The sequence below is a fragment of the Rhinolophus sinicus genome, linkage group LG18 (assembly GCF_036562045.2).
Source record: "Rhinolophus sinicus isolate RSC01 linkage group LG18, ASM3656204v1, whole genome shotgun sequence".
NCBI lineage: Eukaryota > Metazoa > Chordata > Mammalia > Chiroptera > Rhinolophidae > Rhinolophus > Rhinolophus sinicus.
Window position 1 is genome coordinate 5,792,219 of NC_133767.1, and position 19,424 is coordinate 5,811,642.

At 50.3% G+C, this 19,424-nt stretch overlaps 1 long non-coding RNA gene across 2 annotated transcripts; it reads right to left on the reverse strand.

The window, feature by feature from the left end:
* Positions 1-1,469: 1,469 nt before the first annotated feature.
* On the reverse strand, positions 1,470-17,792 carry LOC109433863 (uncharacterized). Of its 2 annotated transcripts, XR_012493082.1 has the most exons (4): positions 17,251-17,792; positions 2,974-10,992; positions 2,158-2,293; positions 1,470-1,745 (listed from the first exon to the last, which is right to left on the reverse strand). It is a non-coding gene; the product is annotated as an uncharacterized LOC109433863 (long non-coding RNA). The 2 variants fall into 2 exon arrangements; XR_012493081.1 differs by having other exon boundaries at positions 2,158-10,992.
* Positions 17,793-19,424: the final 1,632 nt, after the last annotated feature.

Consider the following 19,424-nt stretch of genomic DNA (forward strand, 5'->3'; position numbering starts at 1 on the left):
GCTGTCCCATCACACTGTCCCCTGCCTCCTTTCTGACATGATGCCGGAAGTCTTTGAGAGCTTCCAACTACCTGAGTGACAGGATGTTCCAGGCTCATCTTGCACGTGTCCTGCCTCAGACCTGGAATCAGCCGTGTCTGCATAGGACCCTGATTTCTCCTGAGAAGTGGTATTTAGAGACCCTAATCTGGGTGCTGGCAGAGCGCACTGCTACTGAACTGGTCATGATTTCTGACGTTTTCAGTGGACAGAGAGCTAGGAACCATCCTCTATTCTGTAAGGTAAAATCGAGCCTGAGTTCATACTGATGCTTCCAATTCAAATGTGGGACTGCAGGTTTCCCACTTTGTCTCTCTGGTCTCATATCCCATCTCCCTTCTTCCGTGACAGTGTAACAAAGCCTGTTTCTGAAAGCAGAGCCCCTCATTGTGTCTCCCATCAAGCAGGAAGTGTGTGAGAAAGCACTTAAGTCTTTCCCTCAGAAATGAACGAGCTGTCTGCTGAAAAGGCTTAGACATGGCCCTGGGAGAAACCCATTTGGGGCTCACAAGGTACCCTCTTCTCATGGCAGAGAAACCAGCTCCTTCCACCATCCTGGAGATGGATCCTCTCACCTAGCTGCTCTCAATCCTGGCTGAACATTTGAGTCCCACGGGGTATCATAAAACCCCTCATGCCAGTCCCTGGCTTCCAACACACACATCACAATTAAGTCAGAATCTCTGCGGCCAGGATCCTACCATCAGTCCTTTTAAAAGCCGTCCAGCGAAGTTTAATGTGCAGCCAGAGCCTAGAATCCCTGCTCTAAACCTTGCTTCTCAGCCAAAGGAAGAGAAGAAGGAAGCAAAGGGAAATGATGGAATAACGCTGCCTTCAAAGCCCCTTACCTCTGGATTGAATGCTGGCCAATTTCTACCTGTGAAAGCTCTGGAACCGCACTGATCAATAGAATGTTCTACAATAATTGAAACAGTCTCTATCCGCACTCTCACACATGGCTAGTGGGCACTGGAACCAGTTACAAGGGCAACCTAGGAAGTGAATAGTTAAAATTTTAACTAATTCACCCATAAACAGCCACAAGTGGCGAGTAGCTACCGTCCTGGACAGTGCAAATTACTTAACACCTAGGAACTTCGTATCCGTAAAATAGGGACTAATAAGAGTTACTTCATTGGGTTGTTGATAGGATTAGGGATCTTGTATATTACACGCCTGGTGCACAGAAGGCACTCAATAAAATGCCGCTTATTAGTGTCAGCCTTTCACTCTTAAAATAAAAAAGTTTGCATGGAAAAAGGAGTGTTCAGAAACACCCCATCCCAGAGACAAAAAATTCTAAGCTGTTCCAGAAAAACCCTCGGAAAATATTCCTTAATTGTCAAGTTCAATTGCAGCAGGAGGCTATCAGTTGCAAGGGCTGTATTTCATTACAGATCTCGCCGCAGCTCAATAAATTAAGCAATCACTCAAAATAACATGTTGCTTTAATCCCCTCTTGGAACAATTTCAAGTTGTTTGGTTTTATATTAGCACAGACTTGAAAGGCGAATCACATTGGCCTTGTTTCTTTTTCCTCAATTCATCAGCTCCTCTGGATATATCTTTGTGTCTCCTGACCAGCAGGAGGGAGGGTTCCAAGGTGAGCAGACCTCCTTTTATCAAAACTGGAGCGTTTTTCCATCCTCTGGCCTTTACATGGTCCGCGTTTCATTTGCTGAAATTACTGGCAGGTTTATCTGCAACTAAGACAGAAAGAGACACCTCTCAGCAGCCCAGATCTGGACGTGTCAAGCTAACTTGCAGTGGCTTTTCCATTCTCCTCTTCTCTCTAGTGGTTTGTAATCTCACAGTAGAATTTCGTTTCCCTTAGAAACTTGGCACTGGAGGTGTCAGCCCGGGAACATATTTGTTTGTGTAAATTAGAAGAAAAATATGTTTTGACCATATTTAAGTTCTAACTGCACTAAAGAAATAAATACTGGGTTGTACAACGCTTCTCGCTGCACCGTCCTGGCTCATCTCCTCAAACTCTGCCTTTGTTTATAAAACCCAAGCGAATGAGAACTCTGAACAGCTTGTCACCTCAGAGGGCTGCAGGGATGACCTCAGAGGCCATGTCCAACCTACCCAGTCCCACATGGAAAGTCTACTTACCTCATTTGGGGTTTGCTTCCCGACACGCTGTGTCCTTGCCAGGGTGGGCGAGGGTATTGGAAGCAGGCACCCTCACACATGCGTTGTTAATGGGCATGGGGATGATACCACGTTTTTGAAGGGCCCTGGGCAACAGCTGTAGAAATTAAAAATGCACATATCCTCTGACCAAGAAATGCCACTTCTAGGAACGTATCCTATGAGTATACTTGGACACATGCCGAAGAGCATATACATTATCACAGCAAAATCCTGGAGTTGACTGAAGTGTTGGCCAGTGTGGGACAGGTTAGGTAGGTGCAACCCTAGAAGTCACTAGAAACAATGAGGTGGGTTGGAGGACTGTCGTGTCTTTAGGATATATTGTAACGCCCCCAACTTTTGTAATGCTATGTGCAAAAAGGTGTATGCACTTGAATATGCTTAGAAAATTTATGAGGATTATGGAAACTGCACAGAAGGGGTATTTTTAGGAAGTGCAGTTGGACTTGGCGTAAACATTGCAAAAGGGCTCCTTTATTTCTCACATTATGCTCTTCTGTGCTATTTTTCTTACCATAAGTATGGCATTATTTTTTAAAATTGGGATAATTAAAAAACACAGACTGGTATTTTAAAAATCGTTTCCATGCTCTGATTGGAGCAACATAGTACAACAGAAATACTCTTGTCATTTCATAGCTGTCAGGCCAGTGCAGGGGTGGTGGGAAGCTTTGTTTTCCTGGTCTTTGTGCAAATAACCTGTAGTGGGATGATTGGTGGCCGCCAGAGAGATAAGATATGTCAATTCCCAATCCCAGAAGCTGTGAGTGTTACCTCAGATGGCACAAATGTGATTAAGTTAAGGGTCTTGAGAGGAGGAGTGGATCCTGGGTTATCTGGATGGGCACTAAACACGACCACATGCATCCTTATAAGAGAGAAGCAGAGACAGACACAGAGAGAAGACAGTAAGAAGATAGGCAGAGATTGGAGTAATGCAGCCTCAAGTCAAAGAACATTGGCACCACCAGAAGCGGGAAGAGGCAAGGAATGGATTATCCCCCGAGGCACCTGTGGGGAGCATAACCCTGCCAGGTCTGGGACTTCTGTAAAATAAGATATTTCTGTTGTTTTAAGATGCTCAGTTTGTAGTACAGTTGACCCTTGAACAATGTGGGGTTAGAAGCAGCAACCTCCTGTACAGTCAAAAGCCATGTTTAAATTTTGATTCCCCAAAACTTAGTTGTCCCTCGGTATCTTCAGGGGATTGGTTCCAGGACCCCCAAGGATACAAAACGTTGCAGATGCTCAAGTCCCCTGTAAAGTGGCACAAACCAATGCATACAGTCAGCCCCCCGAGTCTGCGGATTCCCAACCTCGGATGGAAAACAGCACAGGCAGGGATTTCTTGAAAACAATCCGTGTATAAGTGGACCCATGCAGTGAAACCCATGTTGTTCAAGGGTCAGCTGTCCTTTGTTACAGCAGCCCTAGGAAACAAATATGTCACCTGACTTTCACAGCACCCGTGAAATGTGTGATGTGCACAGGTCCTTTAAGAAACGAGTCTGGTCGAACTGTGCTTTTGGTGATCACAAAGAATTCATTCATCCATCACAGATATTTACTGAGCATCTGCTAGGTGACAGGCAGAGTTCCAGGTGTTGAGGAGATAGCAGAGAACAAAGCAGAGATGCCTGTCTACCTGGAGCTGGCATTTCAGTGAGAGATAGTAAGTAAAATAAATGGAACACGGGGAAGGAATGATGGTAGCAGAAGGTGCTAAAGAGAATAAGAAAGCATAGAAGAGGGAAGGGGACTGGGAGAATGCAGGTCACCCGGAAGGTGACATTGGAGTAGAGGAAACCAATACAGAACTTAACCCTCCAAGTAACCCACTAGTTGGACCAGAATAAATAGGAATGAGATCCCCTTTCTCTCTTCCTTCCTTCCCTGCCTCCCTCCGTCCCATGTTTGCTGCCTGCCTGCTGTGTGCCAGCAGCTGGGGGTGAAAAGATGAGTGAGACCCGGGTTCCAATGCTTTTAAGGTCACCACTCATGGGGAGAACAGTCATAAACAAATCATTAGAAATATAACATGGTGGGCATCAGAGCAGAGGCCAGGAAAAGCTTCATGCTCTGTCCATGGTGGAGAGAGAGCAGGGTAGGAGAAGTGGGTGTGTTGGGGATGAGGTCGGGGAAATGGAAGCAGGCAGGAACAGGATGGGACTTAAGTTCAAGAGCAAGTGTTTAGTGCTGATTCAATGGGAAATTAATTGGGGGGGAGCACATGGAGATATGTCTGGAAATTGTTTTATTCTCATATACAGCAGGCACACCTAGGAGAGAATGAGTTCTCAGGATAACCTGCCCCCGTTTTGTTTCACACAATCCATGAAGAGGGAAACAGTCTCCGAGTCCGGAATTGGGATGCTTTGTGCCGCACAGAAACCAGAGTTGATCTTATTGGGGTAAAGTAGGGGGTTTATTCACTTGGGTAACTACGATGAAGAAAGGGGAAGGCTGAGCTGCTCTTGGATCCAGAGACTGGAAGGCTCTGGGGTCAGAACCAGTGCCAGTGTCTCTTATACTCCCCTACCTCCATCCGTCCCATGTCACATTCTCCTCTTCTCTGCTTATTGGCCTCTAGCTCTGGGGCTACAGGTAGCTCTGGATGCTGGAGAGGGGGCATGCCAGCTGTTAGGACAATCCTGGGTTGGCCCTGCTTGTGTCACATGACCACTCCTGGACCAATCACTGTGGCTGAGGGATGGGCGTAGTGGGTGGCCATCTTCCCACTGGATGTCAGGTCTGTTACGGGAAGGGGGAGAGAAAATGCTGGCAGGAAAAAAACAAAAACAGAGCCACCTACTTCTGGAGCCTTCTCACCTGGTTGTGCTGCTTCTACAGTCACTCTGCTGAGAATTGCCTCAATCCTGAGCTGGGCTTTGCTTTAAGATTCACTCTGGCTCTCTGTAAACCCCAAAGCTGCCAGGATTTACTCAGACCTTATTATTATAGTTGTTTTTTGTACCTGTTGTTATTTTAATCACATTTAAAGTCTTGTTCCCCTTTGGTTTATGATTGCTTCTCCTGCCTCGATGGAGAAGAACGGCATTTGTCTTGTTGGTTACTCTGTTGCTCAGGCCCCTTATGTATAGTAGGTCCTCAAATGAAAGAATGAATGAATGAACATTGGCTCATTCACTTAACATTCGCCCACAGAGAACAGGAGGAGCTGCAGTGTCCTTACCTGTTCTTCTCTCAATGAGCCCCTTCCTCCCTCCTCCCAGTCGTGCTGTATCCCCCTTCATAACAAGGTTGTCTGTATAAGTGCATCCTTAGGTGTCATCCTGACTCACACTGAAGGCTGTGAATCTCTGGGTGAATTCTTGGGTTGAGAGTCTAGATAAGGTTCATTTGGTTGGTGGAGGCTACCCTTTGAGGAGGATCATGGAACTACCTTAGTTGGGAGGGATTGGGTGCCATGACTGGTTGCCAATGTCTGCCATGGCCACCTGCCTCTAATGAGCATCTCTGGTCCTGCTGCTGCTCTGGGTTGTTTGCTAAGCAGCGAGCCTGTTTTGAAGCCTGCAGCCCTGTCACTTGCTGTGATACCAGAGTACACTCAGAGTCCAGGACAAAATGGTGCGGCCAAGTAAAACAACTGCAGGCTCTTAGGGAAGAAGGCTTAAGACAAATGGCTATTTTGTTAAGTACCCACATGTCAGCTGGGGTCATGTTATTTTTGGAGATTTAAATGCAGTGGGTTTGAACCCTGTCCCACGTGCCATGGGAGACCCAACGTTTCTTGGAACCTTTCCATGGGTTGGGGATGAGGGGTGCTTATGTGTCTGTCTGCTAGGCACCCAAGACTCTACATTCCTGTGTCCAGTGAGTCAGTTCTGCCTGGGCACCCTTTTGCTGGCCTCATGGGCACGTGACCTCTGCAGCTACATAGGGCCTACGTTTGGTTTTGTGCTCTACTGTCATCTTGAAGTTGATTTTTGAACAAAGGGTTCCACACCTTCATTTTGCAAGTTATGTAGCCAGTCCTGCCCCACCCAGGAGCCGTTCCTTTCCCACCCCACAATGACCCACTCTAGACTCTGCCCCGGTTCCTCCATTCTCCCCAAATTCCATCCACACAAGGATGTGGGTGGAGGAGACTTGAACTGAAGGTTTGGCACAAAGGAAAATGTTGACCTGTCAGCCACATTAACACCACAAAGCGCAGTGTTCACACTGGCATCCCGCTCCTCAGTGGGAAGCAAAGTAGAGGAGGGAAGGCTGATGAATCAAGACTGGCCAAAGGTTGGTAATTGTTGAAGCTGGATGATGGGTATGGGTGTTGTTACAGTGTTTTCTCTGCTTTCCGTATGGTAAGAAATTTCTAGAATACAAAGTTGAAAAAGACAATATAAGACGTGCCTCTGGCAGTTCCTCGGAATGTTCAACATGGAATTACCATGTGACCCAACAGTTCTCCAGGTATAGACCCAAGAGAAATGAAAAGATATGTTCACACAGAAATTTACACACAAATGTTCACAGCTTCCATATTTATAAAAGCTGAAAAGTGTAAACAAATGTCTATTAACTGACAACTGGATACATTAAATGTGGCTGTTATTCAGCCATAAAAAGGAGTGACGTTCTGATATGTACTAGAGCATGGATGGACCGTGAGAACATTGTGATCAGTGAAAGAAGCCAGTCACAAAGGATCACATACTTCGATTCCATTTGGAATACCCAGAACAGGCCAATCTATAGAGACAGAAAGTAGATTAGTAATTGCTTAGGGCTGGGGTGGGGATTGGGGGGGTTGGAGGATTGGGGTGAAGGGGGATGCCAAAGGGTACTGAGTTTCTTTCTGAGGTGATGAAAATATTCTAAAATTGTTATGATGGTTACCCAACTCTGAATATACTCAAAGCCATTGAATTATATACTTTAAATGGGTGAACTCTGTCTAAGCATATTTCCTCATCAGTAAGCCAGATATAACAGTGCCTCCCTTGTGTGTTGCTTATGCAACTAAAATGACTTCATACGTGTAAAGTGCCTAGTTCATGTAAAGCACGCAGTCTATGTTGGTGGTTATAACGCAATTTAGAAAATGGGGACAGTAACCCCTACTTCACAGGGTTAGCTTGATGGAGACAATGCCTGTGAAAACAGTTGGCAAAAAAAGTCTACGTTTTATTATTGTTATAACTCTCTTAAAGGCTTTTGAGAGGATTCTTTACTTCTTAGTAATATTTAAAACTTGGAGCTTTGAGAGTGTAGAAGAGCTCTAATTTCAGAGATAAAATGACCCTTAATCCAAAATCCAAACTCTGTCATTTAACAGTTCAGGAAACTGTGCCCCCGACCCCTGGCTGGGATTGGAACCTGCCCATAACTAAAACCTGAGTATTCTTTCAGCTGAATGCTGCATGTTCCCCAGTAACAGGCACTCGGGAATCTAACCCGCATGTCTTTAAATACTTGTGTCGTCTCTGAGGTCCCCCCCCCAGAACCTGTTAAACAGTAATCTGCTACAGGGTTTCGCAGGCAGGTTTGGGGCGGGGAGAGGAAAAAGACCTGTGTCTCCATACGCTTCAGGGGCTGTCCACAAACAAGCCTGCTGAGGTGGCCAGGGCTGATACTGCCTCAATGACGACTTGCTTTCCTGGAAGGTGTCATCTAAATAGGTTTGGTTCTGGAGATATAGCAGCCTCCCATTCATTGCTTGTATCAGCTATTAACCGAGCTAATACGTGCCAGGCCCTGGGGACACAGCCATGAATGAGTCACGGCCCCTAACCTTGGCAACTGCCCTGCCTGCCTTCTAATAGGGACAACAGACAAATAGGCATTTGGGCAGTTCAGCTCCAGAATAAGTCTTCATGTTCTCCCCGGGATGTCAGCCCCACCCTGAACACTGTATTGACTGGAAAACGACTCAGGGCCTGGCTGTGTGGTGTATGGATGGTAGGAGGTAAGAGTGATAGCTTCTGAGTAAGTCAGATCCGGGCAGGACTGGCTCCACATTTGCAAAATGAAAACCCGAGCCCCTGGTTCCAAAATGGTTAAGAATTTCAAGATGACAACAGCAGAGCATGAAACCAAGTGCAGGGCCCCCAACCATGAAGTCGGCCCTGCACGTGGGGTGAAAATCCTTTCCTGCTGGGTACCCAAGGGCACATCTCTTCATCTGCCTGGTCCTTCCAGCCACCAGGCCCTTCAGCCTCAGTTTCTTCACCGGAACAGGAGATGTTAAGGCCCACCTGAGGGTTGACTGTGGCTGCTAAAGTGAGATGAGGCATGTAGAGTGCTCAGCAGGGAGGAGGGACGCAACAACCTTATCTTACCGATGTCCTCAGCCTGCTGTGGCTGCCACGTGGCCTCCTAGAAGGAGCGTGCACATTTATTATTCTTAGGTAAGAGCTAAGACGTATATAGCGCTTGGTCGATGCCAGGCACTGTCCTTAGTTCTTTAGGGGTGTTCGTGTATTTCATCCTCCCTACAGCCCTATCACCTAGGTACTTTTATCCCAGCACCTACAGATGGGGAAACTGAGGCCCAAAGACGACTGGGAACTTGCCTGAGGGTTCCTGAGGTCACACACCGGTCAGTGGAAGAATCCAGATGCAAACAGGGGACATCTGGCCCCTGCGTCTGTGTTCTTAACCTACCTGTGTGTCCCAGGAGTTGACACATTACTGGCACGCACACGTGCATACACACGCCATGTGCATACGCCTTCCCTGAGAAGCTAACACCAAGCGTAGAGTATGGAATTTTCCCCACAGCATGGGATTCTTTCTTTCTTTGCTTACTCTTCTATCTCCCCCGACTCCACTGGGAGCCTGATGAGGGCAGGGGCTGTCTCGCTCCCTGCTGTACTTCCGTCAGCTGGTAGAGCACTTAGCACACAGTAGGCCTTCAACAGACAAGTGCCCAGTGTAGGGGAGTCAGAAAGCAAGTGTCTAGACAAAGAACTCTGATCCAGAATCAACAGAAACCATCTCACCCCCTGTCCTGGCTTTTCCTATTGGGGTTCTCCCCAATCTGTGGGATAGAGGCATTTAAGGGGCACCCCGAGGGCCCCCCATCCTGGCAGGCTGCAGGGCGGGCTGGGTGTGGGTTGTGCTCTGGCAGCTGGGCTGGCAGCTGTCTGCCCGCCTCCCAGTGCCCGCCCCAGCTGGCCAGCTGGGCCCCAATGCCACCCCCCACCCCATGACACAGCAGAAAGTGCAACCAGAGTCCGCCCCTGCTGGCTGGGACCCAGCATGTGCTGTTTTTCCCCCCAAAAGCTACCATCCCAGGGGGCAGGTAGGGAGGGAGCTGGTACCCAAGCCTGACACAGGGTGGCCTGTCTGAAGAGTGGCCCCTCTGGGCCAAGGGCACTACTATGCCCCTTCCCATCCCAGAGCCACGGGTGCCCTGTTTGTGAACCATCATAGCTGCCTGATGAGCCCCTGCTCGGAGGCAGAGTGTTTATTATGCTCCCCATTTCACTGAGAAAAACTGAGGCTCAGAGAGGTGCCCTGGCCAGGAAGGTGAGCGCTGAACATCATGGGCCTAAAATGAGAGACAGATCAGAGCTCTGGGTGGGTGTAGCGGTGGAGGCTTGAGGGGTCTTATTGGTGTTAGTGAGCAGGGAAGGGGTTGTCCCCCCAAAGGAAGAAGACATGTGCCACACAGGGTGTCATGGGTGGAGCCCTCAACTGATTTGAACTGGCCTCCGCCCTCTGCCCCACCCCTCCACACCCCAATCACATGGGGTCATCTTGAAACTCTCTGAAATAAACAAGAACTCTTAAGTCAGTGGACCTATGAAACTTTAAAACCACCATCTTGATTTCTGCCCGGTCCTCAAACCACCTATCCTTTCTTTGCTTAATAGTTTTTCTTTTAAGCAACTCACCATTTTTACTTAAATAAATTGATGTAAAAAAAGGGCCTTTCTATCCCTACCCGCAATTGAAAACCGTTTGCTGTAAGTAGAAATCAGGTGTGTACAGATGTGCCTATTAGCATAATCAACATCTTTATCCAGGTCGTACTGAAAATCACCGAGTAGACAGCACATCAGACTCCCGCAACCTCGATTCCTAAACGTGGGTTTCATGCGCGAGGAAATGGAGGCCCAGGGAGGTTGAGTCACCTACCTGGGGTGACACAGGGAGAGGGGCAGAGCTTGGGCTGGCTGCTTCCAGAAGCCAGAGCTTCTCCTCTGCACTCACACCCTCCCCGTGGAAGGCTCTGACTGCCCCATTTTCAAAGCACCTTCGGAGCTGGCGTATCACTTGCACTTATTATAACATTAGGGGCAACCAAGAACCCTTTGAGGCCAGAGCATGGGGTGCTCCCCTTCCATTGGCAGATAGGGAAACTGAGGCAGAGAGTGGGTCCGTCTCACATTGCTGCTGAGTCTCACGTTGCTGCTGAGTAAGCCAGGACTGTGCAAGGGCCCCTGCCAAGGTGACGATCCCAGCGGTGGCTGGAAGGACCAGGCTGAGTGTGAAATTCGCCTGTCAAACAGGTAGCACTTGTTTCTTTCCCACTTTGCCCAGCTCCCCCCTGGAGCCCCCAGAGCAAACGCTGACAGGAGCCACAGTTGGCCCTGTTCCCCAGGCCAACATCCCGCCCTTGGAGGGCAAGAAGCATGTTTAACAACCCGCGTCAGTGGGTGGCGTCTTTTTACTTCTCGTCGTGGTAAGCAGTTCTGAGTGCTGTGAGGGGAGATCTATCAGGGACCAGAAGGGAGCACTGGGGGGACCCCTTTCTCTCTTCTTTCGGTGCTGGAGGAAGTTCGAGCTGCGGTCCCAGCCGGGCCAGCCCGGGGACCCCGAGGAATACTGCAAGAGCAATAAGGATTTTTAGGGGCATTATGATAGTGGAATGGAAACACATCTGCCCCCAAAAGTCCCTCATTTTCCCTGCGGTAATGAACCAGCTGGGCGGCAAGTGGTGGCTCTCAGAGCACCAAGAGCCAAAACTAAAAAGGAAAAATGTACAAAGTTAGAGCAAACTTGCAACAAGCCAAGGCTTTTATGGTGTACGGCGGCTCCACCCAGGCTCCTAAAAAGCTGATAATGTTTGCCTGATACTTGGCTAAATGGGTCTCCATGCAGTGGCTTCAATACAAATGCACCTCCTCTGTGCCCCGAAAACTAGGATCTGGAACCCCAGGGCAGGTTCCAGGCATCATTCCCTAAAGCCAGGCCATTCCCAGAGCCTGTGCTGTTCCCCCAAGACGTCGAATGGGTACTCCAAACGCTCATTGATGATCTCAGTGAGCCACGAATCCTCCTCTGGAATGTGGGGAAGTTAGTCAACTGGGAAGCGCAGATGAAAATATCTGGAAAGCGAGCAACTGTTTCCTTGGCTGTACAAGAAACAAGGGCGAAAGCTCGGGTAGGGGAGTCTAGTGGTTATCGCCAATGGGTTAAAAAGGGAGAAATCACTGCTGAGCTCCAGGGTGCCGCCTCTCAGGTCCCACCACTAACGGCTGAGAATAAGGAGGCCATGGCAGTGGCTCCCGCGGGGCATGTGGCCTTTGAGATCTCTGCAGGCAGGGGCCCCCATGCCAGCCAGCACCCCAGGCCGTGAAAGAGTTAACCCCTCCAACAGTGGCTGACACCCGAGCAGGAGGCTGCTCACTCAGCAGCTGGCATATCGCACTGGGCCATCGCAAATGAGAGGGGCTGAAAACAGCCTCTGTGAGTTCTGTGAATGGAAGTGGCCTTATCGCCATCGGAACGAAAACGGGGCGAAAAGCCTTCCCGACACAGAACCGACTACCCGGGTGCTCGCTGGCTCCTTGGCACCTGCCGCGTGGCCCCGGAGCTCTGGCAGGGACTCCGGCATCTGTGCCGGTGAGCACCCGGCCGTCTGGGCCAGGCCTGCGAGGAAGCGATTCTACACTCGCCATGTGACAGCCGGCAACCAGATCTCTTCTTTCAAGCAGCACCTAAAATATTCTTCGGGTGAGCCTAAGGCTAAATATGGTATGGCCTGCAAGTGCCCGGTCTGGACCTTTTAATGCCATTCTAAGATATAATCAGGAACCCACGAGGCCTTTGGGTGGCCTGGAGTCCAGTTACTGGGGCCAAATGGGAGTCCTGTGGGAATGGCTGACTCAGGGCTGGGTACAACTTCCCCAAGCGGGTTCGTTCTGGTGCCAAGGCAGAGCAGGCTTTTCTTTCCTGCATGCTTTACCCCAGAATGCCCATCCAGTTGTTTCTCTCTCTCCCCACCCCTGGGGGGGCTTAGATGGAAGTCCCCTCATCTGCCCAGCTGACCCTTTGATAGCCCTCCCAAAACCTTCTCCCCATTCCAAGGCTGCACCCCTGCCTTCCTGGCCCGGGTTTCCCTCACTGCCCAATGAAAGAAAAGGGCTCAGCTCCCTGGTGGATGGGAGGCCCGCTGGCTGGAGGACAGGAGCAAACACATACGCAGGTAGCTGGCCGGTAGCTTAGCTGTGTGCGTGCTCTGTTGCTGGCCCTGTGCCACAACCCCTTAGCTGACCCCAGCTGGAAGGCTTGCAGCCCTGTTGGAGAGCCTCAGCCTGGGCTGCAAAAGTACAGCTCTGCTCCTGATCCTTCTAGACTTGAGTCTACTCTAGCCCAGGCTGATTTGCTCCGAGCTGGGAGGACGGCCTCATCTGCTTCCCTTTGAGCATTCAGGACACTGCTTATTTAGGAAAGTGGGGTTCTGCCCTCACTTGCACCACTAACTGATAATAAACCCTGCAGAGCCTCAGAGGAGGCTGCCCTGGGGAGCCAAACACCCCACTTCGGGCCAAAAAATGCTGCGGCTAGGTCCCAGGAGGAGAGACCCCCACTCCCACCCTGGGCACCTGTCTGGGGCTTGTTTGTTCTCCAGTGGTGGCTTTAAGGCCACGTTCAGGCCTGGGCTGGCAGCGGTCCAGGCTGTCTTGGGCAGAAATGCCAACAGGCCTGGGCACTGATCTCACGCATGATTCCAACAAGACAGCCTAGCTTTCTGCACGCCTCTGAGGAAACTTTCACACCAGGCTGCACAGCTAACTGAAGGCTCCAGCCAGCAGCCGCTCACTCCTTTCCCAGCTTGGGCCAAATCCTCAGGCAGAGGCTGAATCTGCCCCCATCTTCCCAGTGCATTTTTTAAATGGCTTTGTGGTGACACCAACAGCAGTTTTCGTTTACTAGGTGTGTCTCCCGTTCATCTCCTGGTGCAGCCATTCAAGGACACAGAACCAAGTTGGCTCTGTGGGTCCTGAAATGTTTTGTGTAAGGAAGGTGATATTAAATCAGAAACTTTAAGTCTTTGATGACTGGCTGCTTTGAAAAGAGACCACAAAGAGAGCTAGGGGATTTGGGGTGACAGAGGGACCCCCAAATCCACTCCTTCCAAATTCTCTTCAACACCTATCCTTTTGCCTGAAAAATCTATGGTTGTTTATATCCTGTTTGTGTCGGTGCTTTTGTTCAGGGTTTATTTTCACTCATTCTAAAAATAAGCGAAAAGAACTTCACATTTTCCTGAGTTTGGGATGCTGGGCAAGAAAGAAAATTCCAGTTTCACTGAACTCTGATCAATGTTTTCTATTGTTTGTATACGCCCTCAGTTCCTGGCATGTGATTGTAAGGACCGAGTTTGCCTTAACTTTCCATCAGATTAGTTTCTATCGTCGTGTCTGAAATAGCTGTATTTACTCTACAATCCCAATTAAAAGAGAGTGAGCCCATCTATTAGGACGCTGTAAGTTTATTATCTGGCAAGAATCTTCTTTCTGTTCTTAATATAAGGCTGGGGTGGGGGCTGGGCAACAAGAAACAGAGGGAGTGTTCTCTCATAGGGACTTTTCCAGTTTTCATTGGTTTGAGTCATAAATGCACGTTTTATTTTTAAGGAAGTAGTAGTTTTATTGCAGCACCACCTCTAAAAATTTTACAAACCCCCCCCTCCGTTGGTGTACCCTGTTCTTTTCTATTGAAACTTTTTTTTTTCCCCTGAGATTTGCTATGGCTTGTGTATTTCTAAGAACGAAATTCAGAGTTGCTAATTTTTTCTTTTCTTCTAAATCCACACTTCTTTGGGGAGTGGGGATAGCAACTGCTTAATGAAATTTCACGCAGAGGAGGAAAAAAGGAGAAAAGGCAAAATGTCAGTGTGTTCATCAGTTCCATGTTGGGGTTTTTTTTCTTATTGGGTGGGGGGGAGGGGCTGTGGTGAGACTGAAAAGAAGCTGTGATTCTTTGCCGAATTAATGACTTCTCACTTGCAAAGTGCTGACTTATAATCTCTTCATCATACTACTTTGCCTGTTTCCAGACTCGGAGGGTGAGGGGACGTTTGCTAAACATTTTCATAGTTCCATGCCTGGTTTCAGAGGGCTGAATCTAAGCAGTGACTTCTGTACTGTGGCAAATGCCTGCATTCACATTCAGCACGAAATCCTGCCTGGTTCTCCACACTTAACAATTCAGTAATTTCAACATACGGCTTCATCGCCTCGATAATAGCTTAGGATCTTGGCGCATAGCATTCAGTGTTCTGGCCTCGGTAATTCACGGAAAACGCCCTATTTGTAGAAGTATCATTAAAGGCTAATTTGGTGAGATATCCTTATTTAGCTGAGCAAATAGGAACTGACAGCTTACCAGTGTTCCTATGGGGGTGACGATTCAGCAAAGCATAAACACAATTTATTTCACAATGTGACAATTTCCCATCACCCAGCCATGCTGGAATTGTGGACTCCTGAAAATTGTGCTGTTTCATGGTGTCCCATAACAAAGCGGAGAACTCTGGACATAAAAAACTGCTTTTTGCTAAGGCCCCAGGAGTGCAGCTGTCACCTGTGTGTCCATGCGCCATGTCTATTAAATGCTGAGCTTTAGATCTAGGACTTTGTGTTCAAAAGTTTTTCAGGTACAGCTTACTTTTCTATTCCCTGTTGTGAACAGTTGATTGAAACCAGGTTTGCAGATACATAAATTTAAGGTATATGGCTGTCTATGTAGGTTACAACTAGAAGGCAGGGATGTGTGTGTAAATTGATACAACTAAATAAGGTTAATGACCTTAACCTTATTCTGGGAGGGGCATTTGTCCCCCACTATCCTAGCCTTAGAGGAATTCCCTGTGAACACCTTATGCAGAGTTTCTTATAAAATGACTTAGAGCGAGGTGGCAAAGAACTGCAAAGGAATATTGTGATTCCACGTGGAAGTAAGTAGAGGGTTGCTCCTCTGACAAATCTAATGTAATTACGGTTCACAATTCCAGCGGTGTTTGATTTTGGGGGTGACCTATGTGCTACTCGTTCCCTTCAAATCCTATCCATGCAAACGCCTCATCAGACCACTTTTCATATCTCTTTTTGGCCTCCCAAAGAATGAGGCCCTTGAAAACACAGCAGGTTCAACAAACTGAGAAAACACACACACTCATATAAGAATGTCCCCCCAAATGGCCTTTCACTTTTGCCAAACGTAGCCAACCTTCCTTACAGGAGCAGCTTGGGATATCAGCTCTCTCCCTCACTCTCCAGGGGCAGCTGGCGCCTGAATCCCCGCGCTGTTGAGAATGACCCCAAAAGCGGGACTTTGTGGGCCAGTTGGATAAAACATAAACTCATCTCGCCCTCAAAACCCCGATTCTGGGACCACAGCCTCCAAAATCTCCTCTCTCAAGAAGTGGCCCCTCCCCAGCTCACAGCACTGGGACAGGCTGACTTTGAGGCAGGATTTTGGAGAATCCTGGATAACTGAAGGAATCATTACAGGGTTTTCCTGTAGGCATGATAGTTCATCTCATGGAAAAGCAGGGTCCTGTGGTAGGGAGGGGGATGGGTCTGCCCGCCCCCTGGGGGGATCTTTTCCCCTTCTTGCCCCCAGCCCCACACTTGGGCTTGGAATCTTTTCAGGAAAGAAGACGCTAGGTGCCTCAAATGTCCCTAAGAAGAGAGCAAAGGAGCGCCCGTGGTGCCTGGTACACTTCTGGCAATTACCCCCCCACCCAATTCATCTAAAGTTTAGTTATTTGTGCCCTTAATTGTCTCTCATTAAAGTCAAATTTGCTGCTTGCCCAGATTGGTGGAAATTATTTCCATCTTAATAGCTCATTTAGCCTCTGGGTTCTGGAAAGGCCGCCCCCGTACACACACCTTTTCTCCCCACTTGAAACCCCCTCCCTTTTTCACAACTTCTCCTAAAAATAAATTATAAATATGGATGTGTCCTCAGAGGATCTGAGAGGCACATTCCAACGCTCCCCGCCGAGGGGACTGGAAGCAGGAGAAACCAGAAACGCCACTCCCCCACGCCCAAATCAAAATGCCTTTTCCCTTTTTTCAGTCTCCCCTAACTTTTGCCAGAGCAACTTGGTGTGGTCTCGGGCCGTGACACCCCATCCGCACCCCGGAACCTGGCTTTTTAACTCTTGCCCAGCAAAAGCTAAAACCAACGTGCTATGGCCGCCTGCTCCAGGAAGGGAGGAGGGAACAGAGGGAGGGGGCAGCCAACTTAACTTCGGGGAGGTGGTAACTCTCTGGGGACTGTCCTCCCCCGCTCTTCCGGATGTCCCCAGGGCCGGGCGCTGCCCCCCCACCGTCCCCCGCCCGTGCCAGCGCGCGGCCCTGAGCGCACGTGGAGTGGCGGGTGCGGTGGGCGCGAACCCGCAAGCAGGCGGCCTGCTATCCGCACAGCATTGATATCGGGGTCACGCAGCGAGTCAGTTTCCCGAACGGGCTTTCCAGGGTGGGGGCGGGGTGGCTGCCTTTCCAGCCTCCACGTTAATTTCCCAGCCCTCGCATCGAGAAGGTGGGGGTCTGCCTCGCCCCCATTCCATCTCGCCCAACACGCCCCTCTCGGAAGCCAGCGAGAAGGCTGGGGGGTAGCCAACACGCCGCCTCGGGGTGGCGGATCGCAGCCCAGACAAGCGTCTAGCGCCGGGTCCCGGGAGAGCCGCGCGCTGCCCCGGCCGCCACCTCCCGGCTCCCATTCCCACTCGCCTCCCAGGCAGCCACCCGCAGCACTTTCAGCCCCGGGTGCCCGGGCACCCACCTGCCGCGGATCCTGTCCTGACCCGGGGGAGGGGTGCCATGCAGGAAAAAAGGGGAGACTCACCGCCGCTGCCTCCTGCGGGCGTGCAGGGGGCCCCCCCGGGGCTGCGCCTTGCGGGGCAGTGGGTGCCCCGCGGGCCCTGCAGCCTCCGCCTCGATTGGAGCCCAGCCTCAAATCCTTCTCCGAGGGGTGGGGGGCAGACTTCCAGAAAAAAAATCCCTCCCCTCCCCAGACAAGATCTAAGTGACGGGCGGAGGGGGGGGGCGTAGAAAATCCTTTTCTGCTGAGAGCACGGAGCCGACCGGGCTGCACCCGGCCTCCACTGTCCGCGGCCGCCACAAAGCCGCGCCCCCGTCCCCCTCCCGGCCCAGTCCCCCCTCCCCCGCTCCCCCCACGCCCTGTGGCCGGCCCGGGGCGGGGGCTGGGCCAGCCCGGGGTTGGCCGCTCTGGGGAGGCGGCGGGGCGGCTCCTCCCCAGCCGGCCCGAGAGAGAGGGCGAGAGCCTTGAGCAGAGGGCGCCCGCGCCCGGCTGCCCAGAGTGGGGGCTGGGGCGGGGGCCAGGGGGTGCCTTCCTAGAAACCCTCGCCAAATATAGTCAGCGGATAGGGGCATTCCTAGAAATGCGGCGGCGGCGGCGGCGACGACGTCAGCCTCAACCTATGGAGGGCAGAGCTTGGGGTTCTCCAAACTGGGGGGACGAGGAAGGGGGAACATTCCCCGCTTCCACTATCCTCATGGCCTGGAGAAGGGAGCCCAGGCTGGGTCTCCATTCCTCCAAATGCGCTCCAGGCATCCCTCAGCTGGGGGCGCAGGGGTGCCTGAATGGGGACACATCTACTTAAGATTCAGACCCACCCCCGATCTTCCTCCCCCTTTGGGAACACCAGTGACTGTGCCAGAACTCGCTTTTAGCCCTTCCTCCAATTTTCAGCACTCCCCCTGCCCCTATGAACAAACAGTAGAAGTAGGAATGGCACCCAGACTGGCCCACTTGCCCTGGCATCCCCTAATCTCCTTTGGGATGACCAGTGTCCTGGAAGCCTCAGGTTTGAAACTGGACAGACAGGCTCTGTTCCCAAGAACTCCCCAAAATACCAACCCAGCTTCAAGCCAAAAGATCAAGTTGTGCTCCCCCCTCCCCATTCTAATGTTGCTTTGTTGCTGTTTTCACAGCCCCAGGCTCTGGGAAATACTTGGGAAGTTGGGGTTGGGGCATGAGGGCACCCTGTCCACCTGGCAAAGATCTGGCCTCTGGCGCTGACACCCACCCCCTCCCCATAAACTACTCTCCCTCCATCAACGACGTAAGGTTTCGCAGTAAGGGGACCATTCTCCACACTCAGCCACCTCCTGAAATCTGCCTCACCTGCACCCCTTGCTCAGGGACCCCCAGATCATGGCAGAAATGTCCCTTCTTGCCTAAAAGGGGATCCAAATAACTGAGACATGACTTGTCCGCCTTGACCGCACAGCCTCTTTTTGAGCAAACGTGACTGGACTGAGCTTCCAAGGATCATAAAAAATGTATTTGCTGTCCTCTGTTGGCCAACGCGTGTCACACTCAGAAAACATCACCCAACCCAGTGGGTGCTCCTGCTGCCATCAGGGGGCTCCCAGGGGCCCCAGCCAGAAGGAGTGGGTCAGAGAACCCCTTCCTCTCCTTCTGCACAGGCTTCACTCCTACTTCCCCTGATGGGTGTGGGGGAGGAGGGTCCTGGCTTGCAGCCACTGTACAGGACTTTGACCCACTGGCCTTGTGGGTCATATGCCTTCTCCCTTGTTGAGCTCTAATTCCATAAGCCTGGAGGACCAGGCTCAAGGGGTGGGGGTCTGGCTTCACTCCGGGCCGGGGGACTCCTAGAGGATGGTTTCTCTAGTAGCAAATTGGAGAGGGAATGTGGTGACAGGACTAGGTCAGATCTTTCTGAAGGCAAAGGGAGGATCAATGATAATCAACAGTCTCCAGTTTTTCTTGAACCTACTACCCTGTTTCCCCGAAAACAAGACCTAGCCGGACAATCAGCTTTAATGCGTCTTCTGGAGCAAAAATTAATATAAGACCCAGTATTATATATTATATTAATTATATTAAAGGCCGGGTCTTATATTATAGTAACATAAAACTGGGTCTTATATTAATTTTTACTCCAAAAGATGCATTAGAGCTGATTGTCTGGCTAGGTCTTATTTTTGGGGAAACATGGTATGTGCCAAGCACATGGCATATACTATCTAACC